This window comes from Sus scrofa, chromosome 15, assembly GCF_000003025.6.
Source record: "Sus scrofa isolate TJ Tabasco breed Duroc chromosome 15, Sscrofa11.1, whole genome shotgun sequence".
Taxonomy (NCBI): Eukaryota; Metazoa; Chordata; class Mammalia; order Artiodactyla; family Suidae; genus Sus; species Sus scrofa.
The window spans coordinates 112,302,141-112,315,468 of NC_010457.5; the positions used below are offsets into that span (position 1 = coordinate 112,302,141).

Below are 13,328 nucleotides of genomic sequence, written 5' to 3' on the forward strand. Positions count from 1 at the left end.
CACTGTCTTGAAGAACTACACTAGGAATAAAAAGCTCTCCAGATGTTGAAAACATACTGGTTGAGCAATTGAAACTCTGATACATTGCTGGTGGGAGTATAAATTAGTATAAACACTTTTGAAAACTGTTTGGCAATATCTGGTAAAGCTAAATGTATGTCTACTTTATGACCCACCAATTCTATTTTTAGCTCCATTGTTATACTCAAGAGAACTAAATAATTTTAGAATTACAAATTTTAAAGTACTAGGTAAAAGCGTAATTATTACTTCTATTGCCAATTTTATAGTAATTGTAGTCATTTTTTTGAAAAGCAATTTCAAAGCATTTTGGCCATGAGATATTATTAATTTATTAATTATTCCAATTTAACTAAAGATTAAAATGTAGCATAATTTAACACCAATAGAAGTATGATTTATCAAACAAGCTCTTTCTCAGTATTCAAGAACTGATATCCCCGTGCTAAGTACTTTGCAGAACTCAAAGAAAGTAGGAGGCAAGTCTCTATTTTAAATAAATGTCTATTTTTAATGGAAATTACCCCCAAGAAATTGATTCCATGGCAAAAGATGATTTATTGTACAAATAAAAGACAGTATTCCTAAGGAAGACTGAATATGCAGAATAAGGAGATCAATATAGAACCCAAAGTCTTTTCTTGTGCTTAAATACATTAATATTGTGATTTTTCACATCTACTCATTTAAAAAATATTTTCGAAGAGTTCCCTTCGTAACTCAGCTGTTAATGAACCCAACTAGGGTCCACGAGGATGCTGGTTTGATCCCTGACCTCCCTCAGTGGGTTAAGGATCTGGCGTTGCGTGAGCTATGGTGTAGGTCACAGATGCAGCTTAGATCTGGCGTTGCTGGGGTTGTGGCAGAGGCCAGCAGCTGTAGCTCTGATTTGACCCCTTGCCTGGGAACCTCCATATGCTGCAGGTACAGCCCTAAAAGCAGACACAAATAAATAAATAAAAATAAAAAACATTTTTGAGTGCTGCTCAGTTCTAGGCACTGTCTTAGAGGTGCTTTGGGTAGATCAGTGTCCCAAACAGGTAAAGATGACTTCCCTCATGGAACTAGAGAGTGAAGCAGGTAACAATTTGTAAACATAATAAATAAAAGTTGACGATGTCATAGAAAGTGAAGAGTACTCTGGGAAAAGGGGGAAATGGAGCAAGAGAGGAAGGCCTCTGAGAGGGACAGGGTTGCAATTTTCTTTATGGTAGCTAGGAAAGCCCTGGCTGGGAAAATGAGGCATGACCAAAGGCTTCAAGGAAGTAAGGAAGAAATACCTCCTTATTCATTCCTAAAGAGTTTAAAGAGTGATACAGAAATACACAGACCACTATACCTAAGGAATGAAACAAGAATCTTCCAGAAGAGCCATGGGGCGGAGCCAACTGAATCTGGGGATATAGTTAAATCATATTCATAAAGATTAAGTTCTGAGATAAAGCAGATATAGCAGCTATAACAGAGGGGCAGAGACATGTCTCATAAGAGTGAGAAAAAGAAGTGTGAACTCAGGTCTCTGTTTACTTCTGTGCTACTTTCGCTAACATTTCCTTGAGGAGGAAATGTTGTTCCCTTCTTTCCCATTCCTAGAATGTATCAAGTGTCTGAAATACAGGTGTGTGTCATTAAAATTGGTTAAATGAACTGACAAATAGTGCTAGACTACAGTTGAGGTTTGTAAGCATAAATATAAAAAATCATGAAAAAGTTTCAATTATCTCTCATCTTGAGTTCTCTGAATAAAACATTGTTATAGGCAAGGATTATATTTTACACACTGTGCTTATTCTACAACAGACAAGTTATTATTACAACAGAACTATTACTTAATAATTCCTTCCGCTAATGAATGGAAAAAAACAAAAAAAAATATACTTACTCATTCTTATTGACTGAACCACATATTCACTTTGACTGAACCAGGTATACTCCCAAAGAGTATTACCTATTTTTGGAAGCTAAGCTGTCCAAAAACCATTATGTGTGCTTTATGAGACCTTGACAAAATATGATTCATGTTTCAAGAAATGACAGTCTTGTGCATAGTTTTTTTTAGGCTCAGACGTGACCAATAAAGGACAACATATTAAAACGTTCGCTTTGAAAAATAACCACAATGTCAAAAATCACTGAAGAAAAAGAAATAGACATTTAATAAAGATCATATTTAAAGAGATATGAGGATATTTAAAGGGATATTCTCTTCCTCCTTTTTTTTAGAGGAAGAGAATCCTAACCCACTATATAGGAATCACTGAAACATGAAATTTCTTATAATTATTACCTAGGCTGATACTATTTTTTTAAACTGTGATTGATTTATTTTATAGCTGGCCCACTGGTGGCAGAGGGTAGTAGTAGTGGCAGCAACTGAATTTTAACTGTCAAAAGAGGCAGTATGACTCCAATTATCGATAAGTTAACCTAAAAGCAATGAGTCATAAGAAGTGAATATTGAAAGAACATTTTACAAAGGAAATAAAAACAGTAAAACATCAAAGTCAAAAATCCTACTCATTTTTACAGAGTAGCTCCGGAAGATTTTAACAAATACTGCGCCCCCCAGTGGTTGTTTTGAGTGACTTTTTTTATTTTCTTGTTACATGAGCTCCCAATTTTGCAGCTTCATTATTTGGGGAAACCCCAGGAAAGTTCAAATTGTCTGTAACTAGGAAGAAGTCAGGAGGCTGATTCAATGTGATTGTCCAATTTCATGCTTGCAGAAAGAATGATGCCAGGGATGATAGAGCGCCTAGTATATGACGTTTAAGTTCAGGCCCGACAAGATAGGTTCACAAAAGGGCAATCATGCTTGATTCATCTGATTGCCAGGCTGGAAATGAAAGAAAAGCAGTGACATAATTACCCCAGTTTCTCCAGATCTCCAGTACAGTACAGCACAGATATTAAGCAAAGCTAGTCCTCAGAACAACTGCAGTGCATAATTTAAAGAGAAAAATTGCTGCTTTAGCAAATAAAAGAAGGCTTACAAAATCAAAGACAAAGGAGTTTTCTGGAATATATTTTGCTTGCAAACAGAATAGGCGACAGTCCAGAAATAAACGTCATTTGGTGAGAGAAGAAAAACAGGGGACCTGAACCAGGAAACTGGGATGGTGTCTCTGTTGGCTCCAGGCAATCTGTGACCTTGGTCAGATTCCATGGCCTCAGCTGTCTCACCTGTGAAACAAAGGGTGAGTGGAGAACATGCATCCAGGGTAGGATCAGAGGCAAGGAGGTATCAGTATCCAGCTCATACGAAAGAATCAAATTTATGAAAGCAAAATTAGCTGGTGATCAAAAAGTAGAGGAGAAATGTGGCTGATAGAGAATGCAAATTCATCTTAATCCATTTGAAATCTAGTAGAAAATTAGTAGAGACAGTTTCTTCTAGAAAGAAAAAATGAAGCCTATCATTCTGTCTCTGAATTTCCTCCACTGTAGTCTCCTTCCATCTTCTCTATCATCACCTTTTTTTTTTTCCTACTTTCTGTTTCCGGTAACCATGGTGATGCTCCCTCCCAGCAACCTTCTTCACAGCAGGCCCTTTTGGTACACATGGAACTTTGCTCCATTCACTGATGCACAGAGCTAACAATGCTGTAAAAATTAACTTATTTATGTTAATATTTTTCCTGTCCCTTTTGTCCAGGAAATAAATACAGGGAATTATGCTACACTTAACCTCCCTACATACGGGGCACTGTAAAACAGTGATATTCAATTGTTAATTTCAGTTGCTAACATAAAGGGGATACTGATTATGCCAGAGATTCAATTTCCTGCTTTGGTCCTCAGGGGCTGTAAAATCCCAATACTCAAGCCGGTTGCCACCTCCTTTGGCTTTGGCATGTAAATGGAATAAAATTGTCCCCAGAAGTCACATCTATAACCTGGTTTCCTAATCCTCTTTGTTTTTCTGCTGCATTCTCCCTTGTAAGGAAACCATCGCCAAGTGTATAATTATCACAAGTTGCAAGGGGATGGAATGTTCCATAAGAAAATATATGTAAATACATGCATTTCTCTAATGAACGCAGTTATTTTGGAATATAAATAAGCAATATGTGATACTCAGTTTTTAAAATATCATTAGTAACTGCCAATGACAAAAGAAACCCTGATGTCATAAATGCAGATAATAAAAATTTCCATAAACTATCATTCAGTCATGTCCAGTTTGTGTAGCTCAACTTATTTGTAATCATATATGGAGGAAAAGGGTTTCTCTATTTAAGCAAGGGGTGTGTGTGTGTGTGTGTGTGTGTGTGTGTGTGCCTGTGTGTGTCTGGCTTTAACACAAAGGAGAACAGATGATGACATTCATAGGCTTATAGACTCGACTCCTGGGGACACACTTGGATGGAAGCAATTAAGATGCCTGTCAGGCATTTGATACCAGAAGCCCCTATGCAAACTGCTAAATCATACGCCAGGGCTACATCTTATTGTCAGTGAATGATGGCGGAACTGGGTGGCTTGTCATCATTCTCGAAAATTCTGAGGCTAGTGAGATCTTTCTCCCTCTCCCACTCGCCTTATTTTCCTTTTCGCCACTGCGGGGACTTTTTCTAATTTGCAGCTTCCCTTTCCCCGACACACACAGACAGGAGCTGGTGGCTTGCAGACTGCGTCTGTCTGGAACTAGAGAGGCAGAGCCAGCCCGCGGAGATAATGCTTGGGGAGAAGGATTCTGCAGCAGTTCTCAAAGGCTAGACTTGGGTGGTATCGCTGCATATGTGCTGGTAATGGTTTGGGGTTTTTTAATGTTTTATTTTGTTTTATCTCGAATCCGTTTTTCAAAGGATCTGCTTTGTGTGATCTCAAAGTAAAATGCTTTCAAATTCCTTACTGGGCTTCCTAAATATTCAAGTACTGCATTTTTTGTGCTACAGATATCTCACGACATAGATTTATTATCTGCATATAAAGAATGTGTTTGCTTACTGGTGAGTTACAGTTTTTAATGTTTAGTTAATACATCTATATATCAATTTTTTTTCTTTTGTCTTGTTCCGGTAGATTCTTCAGCTTGTTGTCTCTAACCAAGGAAACATTGATTGGAAACTACTCATTCAGAAAATTAAAAGGTACCCACATGCTTGTTTGGGTGTTTAAATGAAGGAAAAGCAGGGAGGATTTGGAAGGTTTTATTTAAATTAATCTCTCTATTGTTGGTCTCTTATCCTTAACCCTACGTTGATCATTGTCTATAGCATGTATGATTTGCTACGCAGAGAATGCCGTTATTCAAGGCTGTTTCGATTCTAAGATGTCTAAAGAATTGTGTTTTTTTGTCTGTGTTGCATGTTGTTAGCAAATATCAATATTTCTGGCTTCTTAGGGAATATTCATCATTGTAACAGCCTTTAAAAATGTTCCAAATTCTCTCTTAATGAAAAATGCAGTAATTTGAATTTAAAAGAAATATGCTAAGTAATGATTTTATGTGAGGGAATCGTGCTAATAAAGTGATATTTTCTAAAATGGCCATATGCAATAGCTCGCCCTTCCCAGGTAGAATGAGCCCTAGAGGCAAAAGCCTAGGGAATGACTCAGTATTGTTGGGTTTGGTGAATAAAATATTGTTAACTCCTTCACTGATGCTTTAGTCTTTAGCACTGCACGTATTCAAAGGCCAAGGTTGTTAGTTATTGAAAGAACCAATTTTTCATATGCTTTATGCAGCATTGGCAAAATAAGAGAGTCATCCTTCATCTTGCCGTGAAAGTAGTTGAATCATTGATCCTAGGCCTTGTGCCTTACATGAAAAATATTAATTTTCAAATTCAGCATCAGGATGTATATTGACTGGAGCTGCCAATTGTAGGTATTACCTTTCTTTAATTCATTAAGATTATCTTTGACTTTAATATATACGCATGTCAATAAAACAGATATTTGTAATTTGCCTTTAAAAAAAAATGGAAGACATTTTCTGCCTCCCTGAGAAGAAGATCAATACGTCTTTTAAATCTTTCCTTGGCATTCACATAGTCTTCCCCCCTCAAGAGTACCGGTCCAAAATATTTTATGTAGTAAGGCTGCTTTTCTTAAATGTACTTTAAAAATGGCTAATGTTTAACTATGGACCTTGAAATATCAGAAGTATGCAAGTGTACACCTGTGAGCGTGAATATTTGTAGCAGTTGAAGGAGACGATTGCATTGTCCTTGTTTAATTTTCTCTGCAATGTGTAATTATGAGAACCTTAATTTATTCATTCCACAAGCACTTATCAAGAGGCTGGCCGCTGGGGGTACTTACTGTGGGAGAGAGTGAAGGGGCAGATGCCAGTCACCCTCCCTTCCAGAGTGTAGGCAGCATCACATAATATTTTTGCACAGGAAGATGAATTCATTAAATCCCTGTGCTCTCAAAAAAAAAGAAAAAAAGAAAATACATTATTTCAGATACTAAACAAAATCTAATAGACTATGAGATATGTGAAATGTATTGCATTTTTTCTTGAGAAATTACTCAGTGGAATCATGTATGGAATCCTCAAATAGGACTTAACTATTCTTCCTGGATATTGTAAAATCCTTGGAACCATTCTTTCTTTTTAGGTTTCACTCAGAGTAGGTGAAAACATTTCATATTTGGTGAAAAAAAAAAAATCTCATTGGTATTTTCCCATCTAACTACATTTGTACAGTATACATTTCAGGTGAGAATCTGTTTCCTGAGCTCCAAACTCATTTAGCAACTCATTATATTAATTTTGAACTTTGGGATATTTACATGAACTGGGAAAGAATGAAGTTATTATTTAACCACTGAAAAACATATTCAATATATTGTCAGTAGGAATTAATCAGCTCTGTTGCGATTTATCTGGGTATTGGAGAAGTGGCATATGATCTCGCCAAAAGCCTCTTGATTCCTAAGTTTTCTAGAACTATTTTAAAATTCGTCTTGGGGTCTGTTGACAAATTTTATGTAATAAACCAGAATTTATTCAAATAGTCTGTTACTTTGTCAAATAAGAATAGAATTTGGCTATTGAACTCTTAAGAAAGTCAGGGATACGTATCATGGTTTTTCAGATCAATATCGTCTTGACATTTAGTTAATTCCTTTACTGATGTTTTTTGCTCCTATCTTTAGCACATAGAATAGTGCCTAGACCACAACAGGAGTTCAATAAATATTTATTTGATGGATAAATGAATTTATCAACATTTTCCCCCATTACTTTCTTGTTCTTGATTTTCATGAGACTACAAACTGTAAAACAGGCATTTGGTACATTTTTTTTTTTTTCAGTTACGCAAAATCTTCCTTACGTGTCTCTAATTAATCAAAATGAATTTGATAATTAATACCACGTAGAAAATCAGGCAAATCATTGTAAACATTTCTTCAAGCTCTGTGGAAAAGGATTTTTCTGGTTTTAGGTTAAGATGGAAAGAATTTTTGAAATGTCCCCTTTCCCTTTCATCAGCTAGAAGAAAAGACGCCAAACTGCAGCATGAGTTTTGCTTTGTGGATGCTTCCTAAATACCACTCCAGGCTTGGCATGGTTTACTGCCCTTCACGTCTTCAGCTAAAATTTTGCTGCAGCAGATGGGGGTTGGGGGGGATGACCGCTCTCTCTCTCACTCAATGTAATACTAGGAATGATGTCATAATCTTCTTAAGTGCTTGGTTGCTTATTATGGACTACTAAGTATGACATCATCATATATATATATGCATACATACATACATGTATAATCTATAAGGAAACTTCTAGAATCATAATAGCTTTAGGGAATGCTATTCTTTCTTGTCATTTGTTTTTATTCATAAACTATCGTTTTTTGTTATTAACTATGTGCTAGATAATATCCTAAGCTCTTAACATATGTTATTGCATTTTAACTCTTCCTATAGTTCTGGGAGGTGGGTATGGTCTCCATTTTATGATTGAACTGAGATTCCAATTGGACAGTCAACACAAATCTGGCCCACAGTCCTTCATAATTACCACAGCACACTATATTTTTTTCTAGTAGACTTTTTGGCTCATAAACATTATTTTAATGTTTTATTATATACAATATATAAATATTATTGAAGTAAGGTTAAAACAGTATGCTCATAGATTCTTGTTTTTATATATAAGGTAGGAGTGAATATGCCTTCAAAATACCTTAATGTTCAAGTTCTGCTATACTTTATATTTTTAACATATATTTAACCTGAGGATTTTTATTTTTGATGGAAGAATGTCAGAGATAAATTAGAAAGTTTCGAAATAAGGATTCAAAAAGCATCTCCTTTGTCATTACAATAAAATCATATTACTGAATTGCAATGTCTATATGAGAAAATTAGCCAGAGAATTCAAGTGCTAAATAGTGTAACTGATGCCATGTCTTGCAAAGTTTTTTTTAAATTAAAAAATAATAATAATTTTTTGAAATAATGGAAGAAGTTTCAAATGGCCAAAATAGGTAACTAAGCAAAGAACAGTATGAAAATACCACATTCAACCTGAAGTACAGCTAACTAACTGAGGAGAATAACTGAGGGCACTGAGAGTTACACAAATATGTATCAGGATGCTCTGCTTGGAAAGGAGTATATACAGTAGAACACCTTCTGAACCCAGTTGGGTGCAGCAGATGAAAACCAGGAAGTAGCACCCCTGCTCACTGGTGCCATCACAGACACATGAATAATTTCGTAAGGGAGTTCATTGCAGAGCAGGGTTACTAACAGTTGAGAAGAGATTCAGCAGTGGAGGATGAGTCTCTTGAGGTGGAACTTAGGGCTGAAGAGAAGTATTCAGAGAGAGAGAATGCATAGAGGAGCCCCAGGAAGAACAAACACCATTAGCAAAGAAACCAAAGGAAGTGAACATGCATGGAAAGGATAGACTGATCTCATTTGTATTCTAGAATGCAGGGCAGGAAAAGGGGATTCTTAGAAGATGATGGAAAGGTACCTGAAGAATGTTAGGTTGTACCATACAAAATGCCTAAATAGTCTTCCTGTTTGAGCTACAAAATAAAAATTTAATTCAGGGCAACCTAATACCTTGGCAGAGGACCATAAATGTCAAGTTGAGGAAATTTTTTCTGTGTACACTGAAAAGCTATTGACTGCATTTTGAGCAGGAGACCACAACGACCTAAACTGTGTTTTCAGAGCACTTACTTTATAGCTCTATAAGAGAAAGGGTTGTGTGTGGGAGCATATTGAAGAAAGCATCACTTTGGAAGCTGTCATAGGGTAATCCAGTAAAAAATAAAGGCTCAGAGAGGATATTGACAGTGGGCATTCAAAAAGAGGTCATGAAACTGAATGATGTCTCTGAGCTCAAAATTCCTGCACTGAGAATAGCAACTGTTTGATTGGTGGGAGGGATGAAAAACAGAAGGGTTCAATGCTGACTCTAATGTTTGAATTTGACAACTGGAAAAATAAGGGGAGAAAGGGAGGTAAAAGCTGCTTGAGGAAAGGGCCCCCCTTTTATTTTTAGTGTGTTTCTAGTCTCTAACAGACAGCCTCGTATAGTGGACAGCCAGTGCCTGCTGACTGAATGAGTAGCATTAAAAATGAAGGGGCCAGTTTAGGCCATGATGGCTGGATATAGAGGGACTGGTCTGGTGGATCGCAAAGCTTGTAGATCCAAAGCTGAGAAGAGAAACTAGGGAACTAGGATGTGGATGACATTATCAAGAAAAATGAGAAGACCAGAGAGACAACTCTGGATGGCGTTCACATTTAGCATGCCGAGTGAGGGACAGATTGACAAAGTTAAAGGAAGATTTTTTTTAAGCAAATAAAAAAGAAGACAGTTGAAGTAATAGACAACACGGCTACAGCTCAAATTCTCCAGAAAAATTAAAGCATGAGAATAAATAAATAAAAGACTGCTGGATTTATTATTCATTTTAGTAATGTTTTCTAAGAACCATAAATCCAGATTTTGTAAAATATGTAAAATTTAGAAGAGTATAAGGAGAGAAATAGTAGCCATCCACAGTTATACAATTCAGAGATGATTGTTAACACTTTCTGAACCTTTTAGCTTATTCCTTTTTGTCTATTGCATATAAATATACATAATCAGGATCAGAATGATACAACTTGAATTCTGCCTTTTTTCTACTCAGAGTATTTTAAGCATCTCTTGCAATATTTTGCCTCCTGCAAAATGTTCTATCATGTAGACATTGGACATGTTTATTTCTCATTGTTCTCAAATTTTCACCGTCCTAATAATGCTGCAATGGAATATTTTGTGCATTACTCCTACATGATATTTCGAATTATTTCCAATGGATATTTCCTAACAGCAGAATCACTGTGTTCTGTATTGTCAGAGTCCTGGTCAGATATAATTTGCTGGTTTCAAAATTAGCCTCAGCTTTCCTCCAAGAAAGGGAATCTAAAATTACGTTAGCACCTGCCATGTGCCAGCCTCTGTGACAGGCACTTTAATTATCACAGTGATTCTGATGTCGATTCTTTTATCTCCACTTAAAAAATGAAAGACTGGGGACTGAGAAAATTGCACAAGTTTTAGGACCAGTTTTGAATCTGGGTCTGACTCAAACAAGTCCGCTAGTGGGGACAGAAGCAAGATCTTGAGACATGAATAACTCAATAAGGATATGAAAACAATAGGAGAACATGCTTAAGAAGGCCAGGGATCAAGGGAAAGAGAGAGAAAATATGTAAAATGTATAAGGGCAGTGGCTGCAGGGAGGCTTCTTTCTTACTCACATGCAAAGTCCTAAGCTGAAGGGAGGGGATTGCTAGGGACCAGAGTACTATGTATATAAGCAGAAGGACACACTTTCAAAGCAAGGTCGTACTGGAAAGGAAATAAAGAGCACAGACAAGGTTTCAGCCATGGCAAGAAAAATTCGTCTTTTCTACAGATCCAAGTGAGAGAAAAGAGAATGAGATTTTATAATGGTAAAGATATGGGGACCTTACATATCATCCAGACTTATTCACACTGGAAGACAGTTCACTTACTCATTCAGTGAATATTTACTGAAGACCAATTCCATGCCTTTTTCCTGACCTACTGGAGTTTCCTTTTAAAAGAGGAAAATAATCAATGGCTAAACAAAATTAAAAGATTACTGAGTCAACTATACAGGGAACACACGGATTATAAGGTGTAAGAGTAAATATCGGGAAATAAGCTTCACAAACTTTACAGCAGAGATGAACATGTACTAAGGATAAACTAAGGGTCTTATTAAAATGCAGATCTGGGAGTGTCTGTTGTGGTGCAGCAGAAATGAATCTGACTAGGAACCGTGAGGCTGCGGGTTTGATCCCTAGCCTCACTCAGTGAGTTAAGGATCCAGTGCTACTGAGAGCTGTGGTGTAGGTCACAGATAATGCTCGGATCTGGTGTTGCTATGGCTGTGGTGTAGGCCAGCAGCTGTAGCTCTGATTCCACCCCTAGCCTGGAACCTCTGTATGAGGCAGGCACAGCCCTAAAAAGACAAAAGACCAAACAAACAAACAAACAAACAAAAAGGCAGATCTGGAATCAGTGGGTCTGAGTTGGAGCCTGAGATTTTATATTTTGACAAGCTCCCATGTGAGTTTGATGCTGCTGGACCATGGACAGTGCTTTGATTAGCAAGAGGTTAAGAGGCAAGTGTCCAGACCCCCCCCCAACCCCCGCCCGCCCAAAAAAAAAAAAAAAAATAGAACGATTGGAGCCAAGCTGTTATGAGCAAGTCAAATGTAAACCCTTCTCTTTGCACAGCAGCACTGCATACATTTAAACCTCCTTGATGGTGACAGGGATATTTGTCCCTCTTTTAAGCTTTTTCAATTCCAGCCAGTTATTTTATGAAAGATCCATTAAACTAATGAGCTACTGACATTTCATTCTTTCTGCCCATGTTCAATGCTTATTATGCCGTATAATGAATTCTTGTGGTTCAAGTTTGGGGATGAGACTGCGTCTAATCCAGAACCAGTTTCTTATTCCAGTTCTGTTCCCTGCTTCATGATTTCTTTGGACTTTTAACCTCCTCTCTGCCTGGATGTTCAGCACAGTACTGGTACAATTCTCTGGCCCCCTAGCTCTTGACATCCCTTTGTGCTTAGTAGTGAAGCTTCCTGATTTTCACATCCCATCTTCTTGCCACCCACATTGTAATGCAAGCCTTGGGGGACTTTGCTTAAAGTCACAGGAGGCTGTTGAGGATAATCTCTGATTTAATGAATGCATTTTTTCCCCACAAAGTCACGTCCCTTTGGAAGGCTCTTTTGGTTGGTGACAGCAACCTGCATTCCTCTGGAGAAAGGATGCATGTGTTTGTAGACAATTAGAGTGTTCAGAGGGGCTGAGTGTTCACACGAAGCCCTGACAGACTCCATCTGGAGGAGTGTTATCTTTCTGCCTCCACTGCTGGGGCTGCAATCCTCAATCTTCCCTTGTAGCTGTAGGAACATGGGAACCTTTCCCTGTTTGGTTCCTTCCACACCACACTTTTCAGCTATGAAATACCTAAGAAAATAACAAATCAAATGCACACAACATACTCATCATTGAAGGAAAAACAGCTGAAGTGCATATTAAGTATCTTTGATGTTCTTATACTTATTAACATTTATCTCTTGCTTAAAAGCCTGGTTTAATCTCTAGGCTATATCATGACCAGATTTTTAGACCTTGTCACTATCATTTTGTAATTTGGCATTTACTTTAACAGCCAAGTAAGCATAGCAGTGTCATCATAAACTTTAAAAATTACACTGAAGGGAGTTCCCATTGTGACTCAGCAGGTTAAGAACCCAACTAGTATCCATGAGGATGCGGGTTTGATCTCTGGCCTCACTCAGTGGGTCGGGGATCCAGCATTGCCATGAGCTCTGGTATAGGTCACAGACTTGGCTTGGATCCCAAATTGCTGTGGTTGTGGCGTAGGCTAGCAGCTGCAGCTCCAATTGGACCCCTAGACTGGGAGCTTCCATATGCCACAGGTGTGGCCCCAAAAAGAAAAAGAAAAAAGAAAAAGATTCCAGTGAAATATCAAATCAGTTCTCATATGAACGGAAGTCAACTTAAATTGAAAACCACATTTCTTCAAAGAGAAGACTTGGGAAATATCTTTGAGGAGAGAGACCATGCCTTAAAGCATCTTAGTATTTCCTCTTGACTATACAGAAAATGCTTCTTAGTGCATATGCCAAGTTGAAGGTAAGAAAACGAGTGTGTGCAATATGTGAAACTCTAGTCTTTTGATAATGGATAGTCTGGTCTTCCTTGCATAGTCAAACTGGAATTGGTAAAATTTTCAGAATTTGAATGCCATGCCTATGCCCTACAC

At 37.4% G+C, this 13,328-nt stretch overlaps 1 protein-coding gene across 46 annotated transcripts in view; it reads left to right on the plus strand.

Moving 5' to 3' along the window:
* Positions 1-13,328, plus strand: part of MAP2 (microtubule associated protein 2) — a 306,355-nt gene that overhangs the window by 145,563 nt on the left and 147,464 nt on the right. For 15 of the 46 annotated variants that reach the window (XM_021075002.1, XM_021074986.1, XM_021075011.1 and 12 more), the window contains one exon: positions 5,047-5,114. The gene's annotated coding sequence lies outside the window, so the exon portion shown is untranslated. The other 31 variants (XM_013984443.2, XM_005672146.3, XM_013984446.2 and 28 more) reach the window with 8 other exon arrangements.